Raw genomic sequence first — 18,927 nt, 5'->3', positions numbered from 1 at the left:
TTAGCAAACCCTCAGCAATAAAATATTTCGTTTTGGTGTAATTGCAAAGTAATTATGTGGTATGGGTTGTGTATTAATCGTGTTGATTAATAACACCCAGGTAGTAATTAAACATCTGCTTCATAATTGTGTGCGGGCTGAAGCTTAACACACACGCGCGCACACACACATGCACACATGCCCGAGCCACAGGCAAAGCTCCCTAGTTCTGGTTGTGCTCATTCGTGTGTGTGTGTGTGTGTGTGTGTGTGTGTGTGTGTGTGTGTCTGTGTGTGTGAGAAAGAGAGAGAGGCAGAGAGCCAGGCTAGGTTAAGAGACCCCTCCTGTCCCCACCATACAGTGGGGTCTTTGTGCCCCAGCCTCCCCTCGACATAGTGGGGAACTGCTATGGGCCTGAGGCTCTGTGGCCCCTCTCAAGACAGAACCCGAGGCCCCCAGTATGTGTCTGCTTCCCTGCTGAAGCTGGGTTGGCACAGGGGCTCGAGGGTTCTGTACATGTCAATACTCACGGTGCCTTAGCACTTACATTGCTATCAGTGTTAGCCTGGGTTTGAGGGTCCTTTACTCCAGCAGCCGGGAGAAAGTTCTTATGGTAGGAGCCCCCTGGGCTGAGGCCATGGTAACACCCAGCACACCTGAAAGGTCTGGATTTAATGATCTGATCCCAGAGACTGCAGGGACCAGAGCAGGATGCTGACCGGGGTACCAGGAGCCCTGATTCTAACTTGGCTCCTACCCCACTTGCTGCGTGATCTTGGACAAGTCACTTCTCCTCTGTCCCTTGGATTCCAGGTCTGTAAAACAAAGAAAACTGAGCTCAGAGGCCTCCAAGGGCCTTTTCAGTTCTTCTGTACTTAGATTCTAATTTGGTTTGTACTAATTAGGAATCGGAGATGATTTAAATTCAATACATATGATCCTTAGTGAGTAAACAATTTGAAATAATTCCTTCCTTTATGACTTCTCAAAGACTCGCTCATGAGCAATGAGAACCCAAGCTAAAATCAATAGCTTTTATTTTCCAGAGAGAGAAATTGCCGCTTCCTTGAGCTGCTGGGCATTGCAATTCATTCTTGTATTTTAAAATTTTATGTTTATGTTTATGGACTGCCATTAGGTAATATGGATTCGTCCTGAAGGTTGATTTTTTTCATTAACTTAACTCATTTCACTTATTAGTTCACGTTTATAGCTTGGGTTTAATAAGCGCACGGTGCAAAAGTCATAAAGCGGCCCTTTTCTTTAGCAATATTTTAAAATCAAGACTCTTTTCTGAGTCACCCAGGTTTATTTGCTCATAACTTGCTTCTCCTGTGATTCAAGGCCCAGTTCTGTCGAGTCTAGCCAACCATTGGACTTTGAGCTTCAGTGTCCTTACGGGGGAAAGGCACCACTAATTAACAAAAGCAACAAATGCTTAAGTTTTAGAAAGCATGCGTCCAACCATCACTTTCTGTGCCTAAAGCGCTTCTCATGTTATCAAGTTGAATCCTACATCTCTGTGAAGTGGCTCGATGTTTTTTACTTTATAGAGAAGGAAACAGGCCCCGAGAGGTTAAATGACCTGCCTGAGGCCACAAGTTGGTGGCAGTGGTAGAGCTGGGAGACAAACCCTACGGGTGGAGATCCGCCTTTCCTCCCACACCTGTCTCCCTGGCCTGTCAGCTTCGGGGCCCCCAACCCCACCTCCCTCATACCTTTACCCTCCCACCACCTCTACCAGTCTCTGCCCATCGTCCGTCCATCGCCTCACCATCTGTTTCCACTGCCTGGGCCCCTTCCTGCTTTTCATCTACCCGAAGCACACCTCTGCTCTATGACCATCAGTGGCTCCCCATTGCCTGTGGACAAATTTCACCTTCTTTGGCCTGGCGTTCAAAGACCTTACCCGTGGAGCCCCTGCCTTCCCTTCCCGCTTCATTTCCCACTCTGCCCCAACAGGAAGCCTTGGCTCATGGTCCTGAATACCCAGCCCACACTTGGGTACCCCCATGCCTTTGCTCACCCTGACCCCTTTGCCCACAGCATCCTCCTGTCATCTTATATTTAAATCTGCCCCCTCCTCCAGGAAGCCTTCCCTGGGGCCCACGTAGGGAGGGACCTCTCCTGCCTCTGAACTCAGAGCTATGTGATGAGCCCTCCTTGTCACCTTGAACCATGAAGACAAGGGCATTGACTTCTCTTCCTGATAACCGTGAGCCTCTTTGAAGGCGTAGTCTGTGCCTCAGTCATCTCTGGCACCCCTGGAGTCCCAGGTACACGGCAGGTGTTCACTAATGCTCACCAAATGAGTGAATGCTCATGTTGTTTGTGGCCTCAGGAAAGAGAATCCTTGCGTCTTCTCTGTGACTTCCGGGGCCAGCCCAGCGCGAACTTAGGGAAACACTCTACCCAGTTTCTGTCACCTGTCGACAGCTCTGCCTCCCTTCCTTCCCGCAAGCTTCCTTCTGTCTTCCCAGATTTGTTCCATTCCTTCCAGGTCACCCATTTTCCTCTTCCCTTCCATCAAAATGTACCTGTACCTGTCCCGGCCCCGCGTGCTCAGCTGACTGCTGCGTGAATGGCCTTCTGGCTTCCGGCAAATGAAATCCGGATAGGCTGTTAATTGCAAATCATGGCAAAGGAGGCTAGACCCCAGGGGGCTGTAGACCACTCCCTATCTGAGCTCCCAGATCCTCAGTTTTACATATGAGGAAACTGCAGCCCAGGAGAGGAAAGAAGGGGAGTTAACTGCGGCCCAGGAGAGGAAAGAAGGGGAGTTACATAAAGGCGTTGGCTAGATTCTCAGTCAAGCCTCCCTTAGGGACTATTACTTCCTGGGTTATCTTGGCCACTGGGGTTAGAACCACAACCCCATTGGTGGGCACAGCACTTTACAGTTTGCATGCCCCTGCCCCGTAGGTGGTCATCTCTGCAGCTCAGCGGAATTTCCCTGAGGCTCAGAGAGGCAGGTCACATGTCCCAATCACAAGGCCAGTGGCTAGTGACAGGGCCAGGGCTGGAAAACAGGGCTGACCTGCCGTCAGCTGGTGTGGTTGCCGGCTTCCCTACCTGCTGGTGGCAGCCCCTTGTGTATCCCGGGCTCCATCTGTAGGTCCTGTGCCCCCGGCCTGAGCAGGCAGCCTGAGCCAAGGGAGAGGCAGCCAAGGGCCGATGTACCACTCTCCGTGGCGGCAGGGGGTCGGCCTCTGGGCCTGTGGAAGCCAGGGGAAGAGATGCAGGTCAGGCCCAGCTCACAGCCTGGAGAGCAGGGCTTCCTGGGCTGCTGTGGGATGGCCTGGGCCTTCGAGTTACCCACTCCCCAGCCCCAATGGCCCCTCTGCCACGTCCCGCCCCTCTGGCATTTCTGGGCCTGGACTCAGGGCTGGAGCATCACTTAACAAAGACACACACAAGGACAGCGTGTGCACGTTCATACACGGAGCTTCCTTCCCCTCGCCCCAGCCACAATATTGCTCCCCCTCAGGTGCCACCGCGAGCTCGTCTGCATGGGTTCACGACACGCATGATCCTACATTTCTCTAGGTCACATTCCATTTTAAACGGTCTAGATGGCGGGTGGCGGCCCACGGCGATCAAGGATCCACCCTCCTTTGTAGCGGTCAGACTTGCAGCCCGGGTGCAGGGCAGGGATCTGCCACATGCCGTCAAAATGAGCTGCTCTGAAATTAGCTGTGGGTTCAAATCTAATCTGTGCTATTTAACAGTCATGTGTCTGCCAAGCTACTGAACCGCTCACCGGTGAAATGGTAAAATGCGAATGATAGCGCAGTTAGGATCAAATGGGGACATGCACAGGAAGCACTGACCCCAGGACTTTTCCGTCTCATCTCCCGTTCTGCCCTGACAGGCAGCGCTGGCTCAAGGCTCCCCACTTGGGTATCTCGACGCCCTTGCTCACCCCGCCCCACTGCCCACAGCACCCTGTTCTCAATTCCACACACACACACACACACACCTGCCCCCTCCTCCAGGAAGGCTTCATGTGCCTGCTGGGGTCGTCCGTGCATTGTCGTCAGGACATTAGAGGAGCAGCCTTACTTTGGCAGCTCTGCCCGGAAGTTACTAGAGCCGGACTTTCCAGCTGACCGTGAGAGATTGTAGGGACTGCCAATGGGCCCAACAGCCCATTTCACAGATGGGGAAACCAAAGCCCCGCAAAGGGGAGCATGTGCCTGGGCGTAGCTAGTGTGGCATTGGAACCGGAGCCCAGGACCCTTGCCTGCAAGATTCAGGGCAGGGGGGTGGAGGGTCCACTGCAGCTGCGTCCTCCTGGGGGTGAAGACCACCCCCCCCACCCTGCCCCACCAGGGGTCTGCTCATTGGGTGGGTGGTCTGCTTCTTTCAACACGTTAGAGGGGGGTTGGGTTGGGGTGGAAATGAAACGTGGAAGCTGGGAGTCCCCCAGATGAGCCTCGTCCTCAAGTATGTGTGGTGAAGAGGCCCAGAGAGGCTGGGACAGACCCATCATCCAGATGGGGGCCGAAGCAGGGCCCGCAGGCGCCACGTGAGTCCGCGAGCAAAGCCTCGCTGCGCCTCATGCTGCTAAAACAGTCTCCGTTGTTTCTTGAGGCCAGTTATTTGTTTCTTTACCGTACCCCTTTTGGAGAAAGCCGAGACCGCCCCCCCCCTCCTGGGGAGTTCGCTCCCCCACCCCTGAACGCTCCCCAGTTCTCGCGAGAGCAGAGCGGGCTGCCACCGGGGGCGTTAGCACTCACCAGCTTGCAGAGCGCTAATGACATTTGCATTTTGCTCGCTGTCGAAATGTGGGCTGGGCGGTGGGGATCCCACGGGGGGGGGGGGGGGGGGGGGAGGGCACGCGGGGAGCTTGTAGCCCACCCGGAGAGGCAGATATGCGAGGCTGGGGCCCCGAGCTGCTCTGTGAGAGGCAGTGAAGAGGGAGGAAGGTGGGGACAGAAGGAATGAATGAGCGGGTGGAACTGAAGAGTTTTGTCTGAAGACTCGCCAGGGACACAGAGCAAGCCCCAGTCCGGTGCTCCACCTTGCCGTGCAGCCCCTGACGATATTCTCCTCTGCATCACATCCCTGGCATTTGTTGAGCGAATGCTCTGCATGGCCTTCACAGACTTTAACTGCCTGCAATCCTCGGAGAGAGATGGTATTATTATCCCTGTTTTATAGGCGAGGAGACTGATGCTCTGAGTGGACACCTAACTTACCCAGGGTCCACTTCTGGAAAAAGATTGCCCCAGCATGTGGCCATGATCTACCTGCCTCCAAAGACCATGCTTCTGACCACTGTGGGCATTGACTCTTGCACGTTGTCGGGGTTTGAACACAGCCAGGAAACAATTCTCTGCCCTGGCCTGTGACCAGCATCCGCCTGACGGCATGTGGCCGATCCCTGCCCTGTACCCGGGCTGCAAGTCTGATCGCTACAAAGGAGGGTGGATCCTTGGGGAGAACACCCAGCGGCGAGTCAGGAGAGACACAGGGTTTAGGCCCCACTCTGCCACCAACTTGCCATGTGACTCTGCACTAGTCCCCGCCCTTCTCTGGATGTCAGTCTCCTCGTTGCTAAAATGAGGCCATTGGTCTGGCTGGATGGAGCATCCCAAGAATGCATTTTCACATGCGGAAGGATCTTGCCTCCGATGCGCTCACACTCTTGTGGAGTTCCCACCCACTCACTCCAGCATATACATTTATGTTTTACATCAAAGCAAACCGCGAAACATTTGTCGAGCTTCCCCGCTCTGCAAAGGGCACGGTGCTAGACACAGTGGGTGTGATGCTTATGTATTTTTATGCAGGGCATACACACGCAGGCATATGCATATCTTTGTGTCTCAGTCTCGCTTCCAGGCAAGTTCAGCTGGGACCTCTATCCTGATGCATGACCCCACGTTCCTGCTGTCTTTGCCCCATCCCACAGCCCCCTTGGGATCCAGAGAGCATCTCAAACAAAAAGACACGTACGGCAGTGGGAGCTGATGAGATCTCCCCGGACCAGGCAGTTATGGCTGATGTGCTTGTCTCTGACAGGTGGGCATCTCCTGGACAGCCCGAGCTTGCAGTGGCCGGGGCTTCTGACACCGTCATCAGAGCAACTTGAAACCCTTGACTTTGGCGTCTAGACACGGGCCCAATACTTTTCCAGGCCTCCCAACGCCTGCCACCCAGGTAAGGGAGTTCAGGCTTGCTCAGCACCGGGTTCTATGCTGCACCTGTTGTCGCCGCTAATAGAAACCATGAGCAGGGGCACCCGGTCATTCTTTATCACAGTGTCCTCTTTTATACCCTTCCAGAGCAGGAGAGCCCAGTGGCTCAGGCTCTAAGGTCCAGCAGACCTGGGTTTGAATTCTCACACCACCAATTACTGGCTGCGTGGACCTTGGGCAGGTGTCTCGTCAACCTTTCTGTGTCTCAGTTTCCCCATCGGTCAAACCAGGAAGGAAGAGCACCCACATTCTGGGTTTGTGAAGATGAAATATAGGAAAAGGGCTTAGAACAGGATGGGCACAGAGTAAGCTCCGAATTCAAGAGACGGTAACTGTTCCTAAGGGTACTCCTGTGCTCATGACGATCCCTAATGAGTTCGTTATCGTCTGTCTCCTGCCAGAAGGCGGAGTCCATGAGGGCAGGGGTTTGTCTGCCTCATTCTTAATTGAATCCCCAGGTCCCAGCACTGTAAACTGCCCCCCACTTTTTTTCAAGTTTATTTATTTTTAAGAGAGAAATAGAGAGGCAGAGGCAGAGAGAGAATCCCAGGCAGGCTCCACACTGTCCACGTAGAGCCCAACGCGGGGCTCAAACTCATGAACCCTGAGATCATGACCTGAGCCAAAATCAAGAGTCAGACGCTTAACCGACTGAGCCACCCAGGCATCCCTGGCCTTTATTTGTTGAATGGATGAATGTATGAAGGTGTTTTGCCTGTTTTATACAGAACCCGCAGGACAAGTCCTTGAAGGTCCTTGCATTAGTCTGGATATGAGTTTGGTTGTGTGTGACAAAACCCCTAATGATAGTTCCTTCAATGAGAAAGAGGTTGATTTTCCTCTAAGTAAAATTGTTTGGGTTTTTTTTTTCATTTTTTTAAATGCTTATTTATTTTTGAGAGAGAGAGGGACAGAGCATGAGCAGGGGATGGGTGGAGAGAGAGGGAGACACAGAAACCGAAGCAGGCTCCAGGCTCTGAGCTGTCAGCACAGAGCCCGAAGCAGTCTCGAACTCATGAACCGTGAGATCATGATCTGAGCTGAAGTCAGATGCTCAACAGCCTGAACCACCCAGGCGCCCCGTCTAAGTGAAATTCTGAGCTAAGAAGATTTTTCCACACAAAACTGTTAGAGGCCCAGCTTCCTCTGTCTTGTGGTTTCACCATTGCTGATCTGCGTGATCCACGATGGCCCATGACAGCCTCTTCAGCAAGAAGGAGGAAACCACAGAAGGAGAGGGTGCCACTTCCTTTAAGAGGGTGCCCACGTCGCTTCCATTCATGCCCCATCGGCCGGAGTGCAGTCATTCTACAGCACACCTTGCTGCAAGGGAGGCTGGAATTACAGGCTTCATTCTGGGTGGCCATCTGCCCAATTGCCATTCTATTTCGAAGGAAGAAGGGCAACATGGATACTGGGGGACCCTCCACCTTGCCCGATAAGATGACCCACCCCTTTTTTTCACCCTCCCTCTCCGCTTCCTCCCTCTGGCAACCGGTGATCTTTTGAGCGTCCCCAGACTTTTGCCTTTTCCGGAACATCATAGAATCGGAATCATACTGTAGGTAGCCTTTCAGATTGGCTTCTCTCACTTAGCAATATGCATTTAAATTTCCTCCATGTCTTTTCATGATTTGATGGCTCATTTGTTTTTATTGCTGAATAACATTCCATTGAATGTACCCTAGTTTGTATACGCATTCACTTACTGAGGGTTGTCCCGGTTGCTTCCGATTTTAGGCAATTATGAACAAAGGTGCAGGTTTTTGTATGGGCCTAAGCTGTACCCAGTTGGGTAAACACCTAGGAGCATGTTGGCTGAACTGTATGGTTGAGAACATATTTGGCTTTTTAAAAGACCACCAAACTGCCTTCCAAAGTGGCTGCAGCATTTCACATTCCCATTCCCACCACCAACGAATGAGAGTTCCCGTCGCCCCACATTCTTGCCGGCAATTGGTGCTGTCGGTTTTGTGGATTTTAGCCCTTCTGGTGGGTGGGTAGTGGTATGATCCCCGTTTTAGAGGAGAGGATTATAAAACTTAGAGGGGCAGCTTGCCCAAGGTGGTGCAGCAGGTAAGAGAGCCAGGAACGTGCTGGCCCAATACTCTCTGGCCACACCCCGCAGCCTCGGCCCAGGGCAGGTCTCCCTGAGACTGTGGACCAAAGCCCTGGGGTGACTCTTCCTGCTCCAAGATCAGGGGTGGCTGCATTCCGGGACCCTCATTCATCGTGTAGGGTCTGTCTCCCCTACAAGAACCCAAGGTCAGCAAGGCAGAACAACGAGGAGAGGGGACAAAGCGAGTGGATCTGGGCCAACGTTAGATCAGCCAAAACATAGCCCAAGGGGGAGTCGGGGGGCTGGAGAGGCTGGGGTGCAGGTGGCCTGTGACCAGTGCTTGAGTCTGAGGGCCCCTGGGCTCAACTGGGGAAGGTGGGAGCTGCTGCCCAGGTCAGCAAGAACCAGTGATGGGCCAGAAATGGTGGTTGGCTGCAGGGGAGACCAGGGCAAAGGCTGAACCGAGGTCAGATGCCACATCAGTTGGGAGCCAGTCCTCAACTCCAAACCTAATTAGGCGAGACAAAGCAATTTATTAGCTTTTTATTGGTTTCCAATATATTGACAGTTTGGGGCGTGTTTATTGGTGTCCAAGGCAGAGCCGAATCCAAGGTTCAAATGATGCCTATGTCTGTGCCTTCTGCTTTCCTCCTTGTGGGTTTCCATCCCTGGCACCCGGGCCCGGTGGGGTGGCAGGGCAGTGATGAACAGACAGCTCAGGACTGACATCCCACTCATTTCCAAGCCCGTGGAAGGAGAGCTTCTTTTTCCCAGGATGTCCAGACGAAGTTCCAGAGTTGAAGCTTATTGGCTGGTCTCAGGTCACGTGCCCGTCTCTGACCAATTACTGAAACCGGGGTGGGGGCGGGTGGGAAGAGAGAATGTGCTGATTGGCCAGACTAGGTCAGAGTCGATGGCCGGTGGGGCAGCATGTGTTATCAGTGGGGGGGAGGGGGGGGCGGGAAGCGTTGGCCTGAAATTGGGAGAGGGCTGGAACCCCAAAGGGAAAACCCGGGTGCTATTTTCAGAAGGAGGAAGGAATGCTAGGGAGACAAAACAACAGGTGAGCCTGTTGATGCCATGGCAGGGCCTGGGGGACATGGAGGAAACGGGAATGCTGATTTGTCCCAAACGGTCCCTTCTGTAGTTTACAGGAGGAGGGTGGCCTTGCTCTGACAGGTGCATCTGGGTTTCTGTGGATCTGGTATCTGAAAGCCTGATTTATGCACCTGCAGTCCCACACTCACACACATTCACATACACAGTGTACCTCCAGGTGATGCTTCGCGTTCCAGAAGGATTGGCCCCGAACGTCCCTCCCATATGGAGTTGCTGTGCACTGGAGAAGCCACCCCACTCTCAGCCACCCCATATCCTGCTGCCTTGGGTTCCCCTCTACTTGCTGGGAGCACCTTTTCCTTCCTCCCCCGACTCCCTCGTGGCTGAGGAAAGTTTCTTGAGCCACTTTAGGGTTTATTTGCCCCAAATGGGCTCCCAGAAGCCCTGGGCCTATGAAGACCCCCTTCTCAGAACAGCTGCAGCCCAGCCCTCCCCTCAGATGCACTGAGGCGTCTCAGCGGAGAGGCAGGGCTGACTGAGCAAGGACCCCATCTCTGTGGAACCCAGGGGCCTCCGTGGGGTTCCAGGGAACATGGGAGCAGGCCGGCCTCTCGGCTTTCCCTGACGTCCACCGTGGCAGCTCTGTTATGCATTTAGGGTGCGGTGTATGATCTCATTTGAAAGAAGATTGTTCTGTAGGAAAAAGATTGAAAACCGCAGCATATGATGCCACCTCCCAGACAGCTGTGGCCAAGTGCTTTTTACGTTCTGTCCTTTGCTCGATTTTGGTCAACCACAAACCTCCTTGCCCTTCACCAGTGTGTGTGTGTGTGTGTGTGTGTGTGTGTGTGTGTGTGTCTGTCTGTCTGTCTGTCTCTCTCTCTCTTCTCCGTCTCTCTTGCCTGTGGATTCTGCAGCTCTGACTCACCACATAGACCAGCTCAGTGTTCAGCACTATCCTGCCTTATATGGTGTGCTCAGTGCTGCTGGGTCAATGAGTGTTAATTCATTTCTTCAGCCAGTGACTATTGTGTTCTCATCATGTGCCGGACGCTGCTTTACTTGCCAGGGATAGAGAGTGAGCAAAGCTGAAAGGTCCCCACCCTCTCCTCTGGGAGAGCCCCTGAGGGCAGGACCCTTCCTCTGGGTGTCTTCCCCCCACGCCCCTCCCCCCCCCCACACACTGCTTGTCCAGTGTTTCGTTCAGTGCTGAGCCATAGTTGAACTTGGTCTACGAGTTGATTATTTTCCACACTATTTTTCAAAGCCCCCACTGATGCTGCAGAGATTCTAGAATGGCTTGGTCCTCACCCGGTAGGACTTACAAGACACAGCTTGCCATAGGTCCTGGAGAGGGACGGGGGCGACGGTTAGAGATCTGTGTGCAGACCCAGTGGGGGGAGGCGCACAAGTAACCGGAAGGAATTGGCCAGCCTTCGCTCCGGTTGTACCTTGCTCATTCAGCCTCTCAAGGGGCTCCCGGCCAGTCATAAGGAGATAGACATGAGAGCAAAGACATACAAGGTAGGGAATAAGAGAGTCCAGAGCAGAACTATAAAGGCTTGTAGGTTCCAAGGCCAGATCCAGAGGTCACTTCCAGGTGGGGACGGTGGTGAGGAGTCAGGGAATGCAAAGCATTCCAGCTGGGCTTCGAAAATTGGGGTACCGGACAGGCAAGGATGCCAGGAAGGAGCAAACAGAGCGAAAGCCTGGAGGTGGGAGCCTAGGGCTTGGAAGACTGTGCCAGGCAGGAAACAGGATGGATGCAGACAGCTTCTTCCCTGCTGGCCTCCAGGCTTGGCTGCGTGCAGGTATGTGGCCATCCTACAGCCCGGGTTTGGAGTCAAGTGGCTCTTCCATTTTCCTTTGTTCCCCTCCATCCTCAGGAAGGGGAGTTGCGGAAGGACCGTTCAGAAGAAGGGACCCAAAGTAATGAATCCCCCCAACTCCAAGGTTCTTAATGGAACTGGGCAGAAACCGTGTTCACCTGTAACTTCTCAAGGCACGACAAAGCCTGGGCTGGAAGTCAGAAGACTTGGGTTCTTGTCCCAGCCCTGCCACGGATGTCCTCAGCTTCCTTGTCCTGTACTTTGTCACTTGTGAAATGGGAGGGGGGGGGGCGCTCCCAGCCTTAGACCTTTAATTCTAAGTCAGACCTCGGTGCAGATCCCAGCTCTGCCACTAGTATGGCCTTGGCCCTCTGAGCCTTGGTTTTCTCATCTGTAAATTGGGGATAATGACACTACGCATCTCACAGGACTGATGTGGAGATTCCATGAGGTCACTAAAGGAGATAAAGCGCTCACCAGCTTGTCCACCAGAGGGTCAGTACTGAGTGATAGCACTCATGCTGTGGGTGTTCTTATTATTTAGATTTTCAGTTTTATGACTCTGGGAGGAATCCTCAGTAGAGTCTTTGCTATGTAGGTGCCTTTGGGCAGCTTAGGTCCATGCCCCCCAGATACGGTGATCAGGACAAGTCACACCCCTCCCGTGGAGGAGAGCTGCCTTCCTCAAAATTACATTTATTCACTCAAATATTTGCTGAACACCTGCTGTGTGCCTGGGCCTCTGAGAGCTGAACGGGACACCCAAGCTCCCTGCTCTCAGCAGCTCAGGCTGCCGCAAAGCGCGCTTTGTACCTTCAGCTGGCCCCGCCGACACCGTTGGCCCAGGGACCTCACGCCGAGCATGGTGCGCTCAGCTCTGCAGGCTGGAACCCTGGGAGAGATCCCACCTGTCTCCCAGGCTCCCGGATCTTTCCTACCCTCTCCCTTTCCATCTTGGGGCAAAGGCTTGGGTGAAATGCCAGAGAACCCAGTGCAGTTAACTGGCCTGGGACCACACCTGGACGGGAGAGACCGCTTGGATTGCCAAGCCCTGGTTCAGCGTTATGCAAACTAAGTGCTTTGGAGAAGAAGAATGGCTTGCCACCGGGCACGGATTGCAGGGGTGTGTTTCATTCATTCCCCTGTTGATGTCTGTTTGGATCTCCAACTGCAAGAGCTTTTGGAAATTTGCAGAGGAAGCAGAGCGGATTGGAAGGCCCTGAGGGGTCCAATCTGCCCTGTGCTCACCTGGTCCTTTCTGGGTGGTCGTGGGCCTCTCGCCCACGTGGGTCCTCGGTTGCCAGGATCCGGCAGAGAGCCGGGCACGCAGCGCCTTCAGTCAGTGGCTGGTGAGTGGATGGACAGATGGACAGGCGGCAGTGGGCTCCCCGTAATACATGCTTTCTTAGCCTCGGTCCAAGTTTCCAAGGTGGTTGGAGACACCAGGCTCTGGCTTTGTTTTTGATTTTGGTTCCTGGGCAGTCGCAGTGGTTTTCAAGTCACAGAGCGGACTCAGAACAAACGGTTTTTGAGCTTGTCAATCTCTCAGTTGCAGTTTCAGGAGGCAGCACGGCGCGCACACCCTGATCTAGGGTGGAACTTGCTTCCTGACACTCGAGAGTTTAGAGCCCTGCTCCAGGGCTGGGTGACCTCGGGCATGTTACTTAGTCTCTCGCAAATTCAGTGTCCTCATCTAGAAAATGATAGCACTAATAGCATCCAACACAGAGGGCTGTGATGAGCTTAGATTAAATAATGGGGATAAAAACACAGAGCCGAGCTCTGGGCACATGGTAAATGTACCAGAACGATGATGGTGATGTGTTTAATGACCCCTTAGGCTATATGTTGCATAGACTTCTCTCTTCCAAACCGATTTGTGCATACTGCTCTGCATTTTTCAGACATAAAATTATTTTTAAAAGTTATTGTTACAGAAGTAATACGTGGTCCTTAAAAATTCAAATGATCCAGGAGGATTTAAATTAAAAAGCAAATGCCTCATCCACCGCCAGCCAGTTCCTTCCCTTGCCTAATGTGCAGCTTCCCAAGTCTGGAACTCTCCTCCCTTTTTTTTTCTCCCCAGGAGCAGGGGACAAGTGTGCAGTCAGGTGAGGACAGCGATCAGGTGGCTGTTGTGTTGAATTGCCGTCCAGGCCAGAAGTCCAGGCCTCAGTGGTGCCACTGGAGCAGGGGATAGCCTGGCATCCTGGCTGCAGTTTGCTCTCTGTCTTGAGGGTCTCCAGCGTTCCGGGTCCTGGAGTCCTGGGAGGTGGCCTGGGGCAGGCCACCTTCAGGCCAGGCTTGGAGGGACAGACTCACCGACACTGTGTCTGGCCGCATGCAGGCCTGGCTCCCTCTTCTGTCAGGGAGCCCCAGGCTCAGTCCAGCCCGAGCTTCCGTGCTCCTGGCAAGACATTCGCTGATTCCTGTCCACCTCCTGAGAGTCTGCACGTCCGCATCTGTGCCCTCTGGTGCCACACTCCTTCCCTCCATCAGGAACAGCCCCGGGCCTAGCATGGGGCCTGGTGGATCACTGGCACTAAGTGGACCCACAGCAGGTTTGAATTTTAGCATCACTAGGGTGCCAAATGTGTCATCTGCCTTTACTTCTTTAGCTCTGACCGTCTGCCACGGAGCCCCGCTACCTATTTGAAGGACATTCCATCCCAGGCATATTGGGGAGGGAGGATTCTTGCCCCCAGGGCATGTTACTTAGCCTCTGTCAAATTCAGTGTTGTCATTTAGAAAACGATAGCGCGAATAGCATCCTGTAGGGGTCTTGGTGGCCCCTGTGTGGCCCAGAACACTTAGGGTAGGCTCCTTTGGCGAGCCTTGAGGTCCAGGGAGGGCGAGCGGGCCGTGGCCATTTCCACGCCATCCTGGGCCCAAGAGTGGAGTTTGGCTGCAACTCCAAGCGGTGAGTTTGGGTGCATAGCCTTCCAGCCTTGCCCAGGCTTCTCAGGGTGGCCCCGTGGAAGTCCTGCCACCTGGTGGGAGGGCTCTTCCAGCACTCGAGCCTGTCGTTCTCGGATCCCCCCACTTTCACTTCTTGCTGATATCCAGAGACGCTCAACAACCCTCTCCCCGGGCCTGCCATCTCTGCCTGCCCCTCTGCCCAGGCTCACACGCCTCCACCTTCACAGGCTCCAGCCTATGCCCCGCCGAGAAGTTTCCAGGGCTCAGAGGGTGGACGGTCTTCCTAGCCCAGCAACCTCTGTGCCTGGCCTTGGAAGCCAGCAGCCCCCAAGACATGGGATCCAAAGGCTTGGCCGCCATCTTGGGAAAAGGGAGAGAGAGAGAGAGCTCCCACAGCAGAGCAAACAAATCAGGAAAACTTGTCTCAGTAAATTCTCCTGCCATCCACACTGGCTACCACAGATAGACCGGGACCTTTCGTGCATTTGGGTACCGAACGCCAACTCTAAACCAGATTGGTTCAGAGACTGGAAATGAAAGAAAAATCAGACAAGATCGATCTCAGAGGGCTCAGATGTGGTCCTCAGACAAGCAAGCTCAGCATTGCCTGGGGGCTTGCTAGAATGCAGATCTCAGACGCCCTCCCCAGACCTAACGAATCAGAGATTTGCGGGTGAGATCCGGCAGTCTAGACTTTGACAGGCTCTCCCAGGGCTGGAGATGCAAGCTGAAGTTTAAGGCTCACTGAGCAACAGGCGGGTGGCAAGTGGTCCAGGGCCCTGTGATGCAGTGGCCCGTAGACAGGGTGACACAGCCCACGGTGACACAGTCCACGTAGATAGGGATTGTGAATGACTTACTTAGAGGTGGACAAAGAAATCTGTGTGTGACTTGGTGGAGGGGAGTGGATTCCTGGCGGAGGGATCAGCACATGCAAAGTCCCTGAGGCATGATAGAACAGAAGCGTCCAGGACCTATAAGTGGTATTGCTGGGGCAGAGTGGGGGAGGAGCATGGGGGGGAGGGAAGGGCTCATCAATGGGCTTCTTGTGCTCTGAGTTGGGTTTCCCCCAGGAGTGCTGGAGAGCCGTGAAAAGGTTTATGCAGGGGGGAGGGAAGACCTGCACCCTGGGAAGACGGGTGGTTGAGGTGAAGGGTCTCTGGACCACAGCAGGTATCGGGCTGTCTTCTGGAGGGCAGGGATGAGCCTGTGGTGGATGGGGAGTAGGAAGCAGGGTGGGGCGGGGATACCCTGGGTCCTGGAGGAGTCCTGCCCTGTTGCCAGAACACGAACACCGGGGAGCCACTACTGAATGCTGGAGCCCGGGTGGCCCTCTTCTGTCCGTCTCTTTGTACCTCGGGAACACTCTGTCTTGCACCGTGATTAGTCTGGGCGTCATGCCTTCCACTCCAGAGTCTCCGTTTGCCATCTCTGAGGGAGAGGAGACCACGGTTCTGTCCGCACGGCTAGGTGCCAGACCTAGTGGCCGCACCAAGAAATGCAGCAGCATGCCTAGAGCCCCTCTGACGGTGGAGCTGGGTGGAGGCGGGTCAGGAGGCGCCTGGCCTCCGCCCCTCAGGGCTGGCGTGCCAGCACCTTGGAGAGGAGGTGGTGGGGGAAACCCCCAGCCCGGCCTTCTCCTTGGAGGCCCAGCCTCCCTCACTGCCTTCCTAGGGCCAGGCAGGCACAGGAAAGGGAGCTGGGGCCTCTCCCAGGCCTGGGGCTCCCCTTTGGGAAGGGGCCTCTGATGAGCTCATCCTGCGGTGAGTCTGGGGCTGAGGGGAGGGAACCTGCAGACTGCCGCCAGGATCCTGAGTCCCTGGGGAGGCCAGAACTGGGGAGAGGGAAGGCCCCTGCATGAAACCGGCGTCTGGCCGGAGGGCCAGACAGGGCCCCATTTGACGGGCTTACCAGCAGCTCTGGGCAGGCAGCCTCTGCTTCCCTTGCCCCCGCCTCTGGGGTAGTTCAGGCCCCAGTGCATTCGCTTGGAGCCCTGAGCTGCCTGGCCTGGCCTGTGTGTATTCAAGGATCACGTTAGCCCAAACCAGCAATCAGTGCGGGCGTGTGGTGAGCGCTCGGAGGAGGTGCGGTCCTGGTAGAGGAGGTGCCAGGCCCCCTCCCTCAGGATGGCTCAGGCCTTTCCGCTTCGCTCTGAGTGCAGATTTAACTCTTGAGGGAAGCGACCAGCAAGGATTCCTGGCCTCCCCAACTAGCCGGACCGGGAGGGGTTTCAAAGTCCTCTGTTTCGACTCCTTGAGAGGTGTTCATTGAATTCTGCTTACATACTACTGGCGACGGAGAGCTCGCTATCGGTCCAGACAGCAGTGCTCAGATGGCCTTGAAAGTTGTTTTCCTGCTTCGCACAGGAGCAACCGTGAGCAAGTCGGATCTCTCCTCAGTGTGTGGACCCCGAGCGGAGACCAGTCTTCTCTGCTCATCTGCAGGCCCGAGGGTGTCACATCCCCAGGAGAGATGTCAGCCCTTCCCTGGCAGATAGCAGTGCCCAGCACGTGATTGGTTCTGTCCCCACCTCCCTCAGGCAGACCCACCAGTGCCTTACAGACCAGGCCAAGCCACGCCTTCGGCTTTCCTCCTAACTTAGAGACCCCAAACTTTAAGATGCCCCGAGCCGCCCTCCAGCACTGATCTGTGGAGGCTTCTGGGAGGCCTGTCTCCTGGAGGCCTCCTCCCTCATGCTGCCACCTCCCAGGTTCCCCATCCTTCTGCAGAAGCTGCCTCCCCGTATCACTGGGGCTTCACTTCGGGGTGTTAGTGAGGCCAGCTGGTGGGTGGGTAGTAGTTTCTCCCACGGGGTAAGGAATAACCAGAGGGCGCCACCGTGAACCCACCGGTGGAGAAGGAGTCCCCAAACCGGTGGTGACCTCAGGCCTCAGCTGCCACTGCCACTGCTTCCCCCCAACCATGGCATCACCCCCAACCATGCGTCGGCCCCTCTGGACTTTGTTGCTGGTGTCACTGTTTGGGGTTTCTTCACAGCTTTACGGAGGTCGGAGGTATAATTTTCACTGCTGTGAAATTCGCGCGTTTTAAAGGCATGATTCACTGACTTGTAGTAACAGTAAGAAGTTGTGCAACATCCCTACGATGTCCTTTGAGAGTATTTCCATCACCCCCCGAAAAAGAAACCTGGTATCCACTTGCCATCAGTTCCTGTTCCCACCCCCAGCCCCAGGCTCCCGCCGTTTCCTCTCTGCCTCTGGAGAGTTTGCCGTTTCTGGACATCTCATATACATGGAAGCACATACCGCGTGTGGATGCCTGTTTTTTATATCCTGGCAGAGGCGCGAGGAGACGGTGCCCACTCACTGATACGCCCACCTTTCCACAGCCGGCCGAGGCCACGTCCTGGGTGTGTTTTCTTAGAGCTGGGAGATCTCCTGGAGACACTGAGTGCAATCTTTAGTCTAGTGCAGGAAGGAGATCCTGTGTGCCCAACCTTACACGAGGACCCTCTGACATCTGCTTGAATACCCGTGGCGACAGCCAGCTCACTAACCCCGGGACTAAAAGAAACTTGCTTGTCCTGATCACATGGTAAGTGCCAGGCTTGCTGATGTCATTTGATCCTTGGGTTCGTCCGCCAAGATGGAATCATTTTACAGCCGACGAACTTGTAGTTCAGAGGGGTTGAGGCGCTTACCCGGGGTCACACAGGTAGGAAGTGGGTGAAGCCAGATTTAAACCCCAGGTCTGTCTGATTTCAAATCCAACTTCTTAAAAAAAACTTTTTTTAAATGTTTATTTATTTTTGAGAGAGAGAGAGAGAGAGAGAGCGAGCATGAGTGGGAGAGGGGCAGAGAGGGAAACAGAATCCGAAGCAGGCTCCAGGCTCTGAGCTGTCAGCACGGAGCCCGATGCAGGGCTCGAACCCACACACCGTGAGATCATGACCTGAGCCGAAGTCAGACGCTTAACCAACTGAGCTGCGTGGCACCCCCTTCAAATCCATCTTGTAACAGCTGCACCCCATTTCCAGTCTTCCCATGCGGTGGGGGATACTCCTCTTTGTAATCGGGGCAAACTTCGTATTTCTGTAACTTGCACCCATTGTTTCTAGTTTTGCCAACAAGACCCACGCAGACCCACCCACCTGGACGTGGGTCTACGTCCGCCCCACCAGCGCTTTTCGGTGGAGAGCCACGTGGGGAGGATGCGAGACAGGGGTTGGGCAGGGGCCGATCTGACCCAGGCTGGCTCCTTGGACCTTCTGAGGATCCCTACAACAGCCTTCAGCAGCATGGAGTCTGCTGGAACTGCTCGCCATCTAGAGGCCCCCCCCTTAGAGAAACCTGGGGCACAGGAGGCTCAGGGCCTCTGGTCTGAATGGGTTCTTCCCATGCTTCAAAGGAAGAGGCAGGAAGAAACAGACGTGGTGTAACTGGAGGAGAAGGATGGGCCTGGCAGCCCACTGACCCCCGTTTTACTTTTCTAGCCAAATGGGACTCAGCATGAAACAGGAGGCCACGATTCACTTCCCCTACCCGCACTGTAGCTCGATCTGCCCTGGGGCACAGAAGGGGAATGTGCCCCAGGCTGCCTTCTCTCCCTTGGACACCCCGCCCCCCAGCCAACCCAGCGTGGGCTTGGAAAGCCGGACGGCCCAGCCCAGAGCCAGCCTCTCTGATGCCACTGCCAAATACCAGACCACTTATCGGGCTTTCCCAGAGATCTGGTGTTCCCCCAGCAAAGCTGCAAACCTGCAATTAGGAAAGCAGCAAAGGGCTTAACTTGCTGCGGGCTGTGGGCTTTTCGGTGGGAAAGATAAGCTTGGTCTGGATTAAGCTGGAGGGTAAAATAATATTTACTCTCAAATAATACTCTCTGGCTAGGAGCAATCTGGGCCCTGGGGTTTCCAGGG

At 54.6% G+C, this 18,927-nt stretch overlaps 1 protein-coding gene across 4 annotated transcripts in view; it reads left to right on the top strand.

The window, feature by feature from the left end:
• TSPAN18 (tetraspanin 18) overlaps positions 1-18,927 on the top strand; it is a 187,811-nt gene that overhangs the window by 122,929 nt on the left and 45,955 nt on the right. Inside the window, exon 3 of one of the 4 annotated variants that reach the window (XM_078433389.2) lies at positions 6,007-6,144. The exons of the other annotated variants lie outside the window; for them this stretch is intronic. The gene's annotated coding sequence lies outside the window, so the exon portion shown is untranslated. The remainder of the gene's footprint in view (positions 1-6,006; positions 6,145-18,927) is intronic. 4 annotated transcript variants of the gene reach the window in all.

This window comes from Panthera onca, chromosome D1 (genome assembly GCF_046562875.1).
Source record: "Panthera onca isolate mPanOnc1 chromosome D1, mPanOnc1 haplotype 2, whole genome shotgun sequence".
Lineage (NCBI taxonomy): Eukaryota > Metazoa > Chordata > Mammalia > Carnivora > Felidae > Panthera > Panthera onca.
This window is presented reverse-complemented; position numbering and strand designations above follow the sequence as displayed.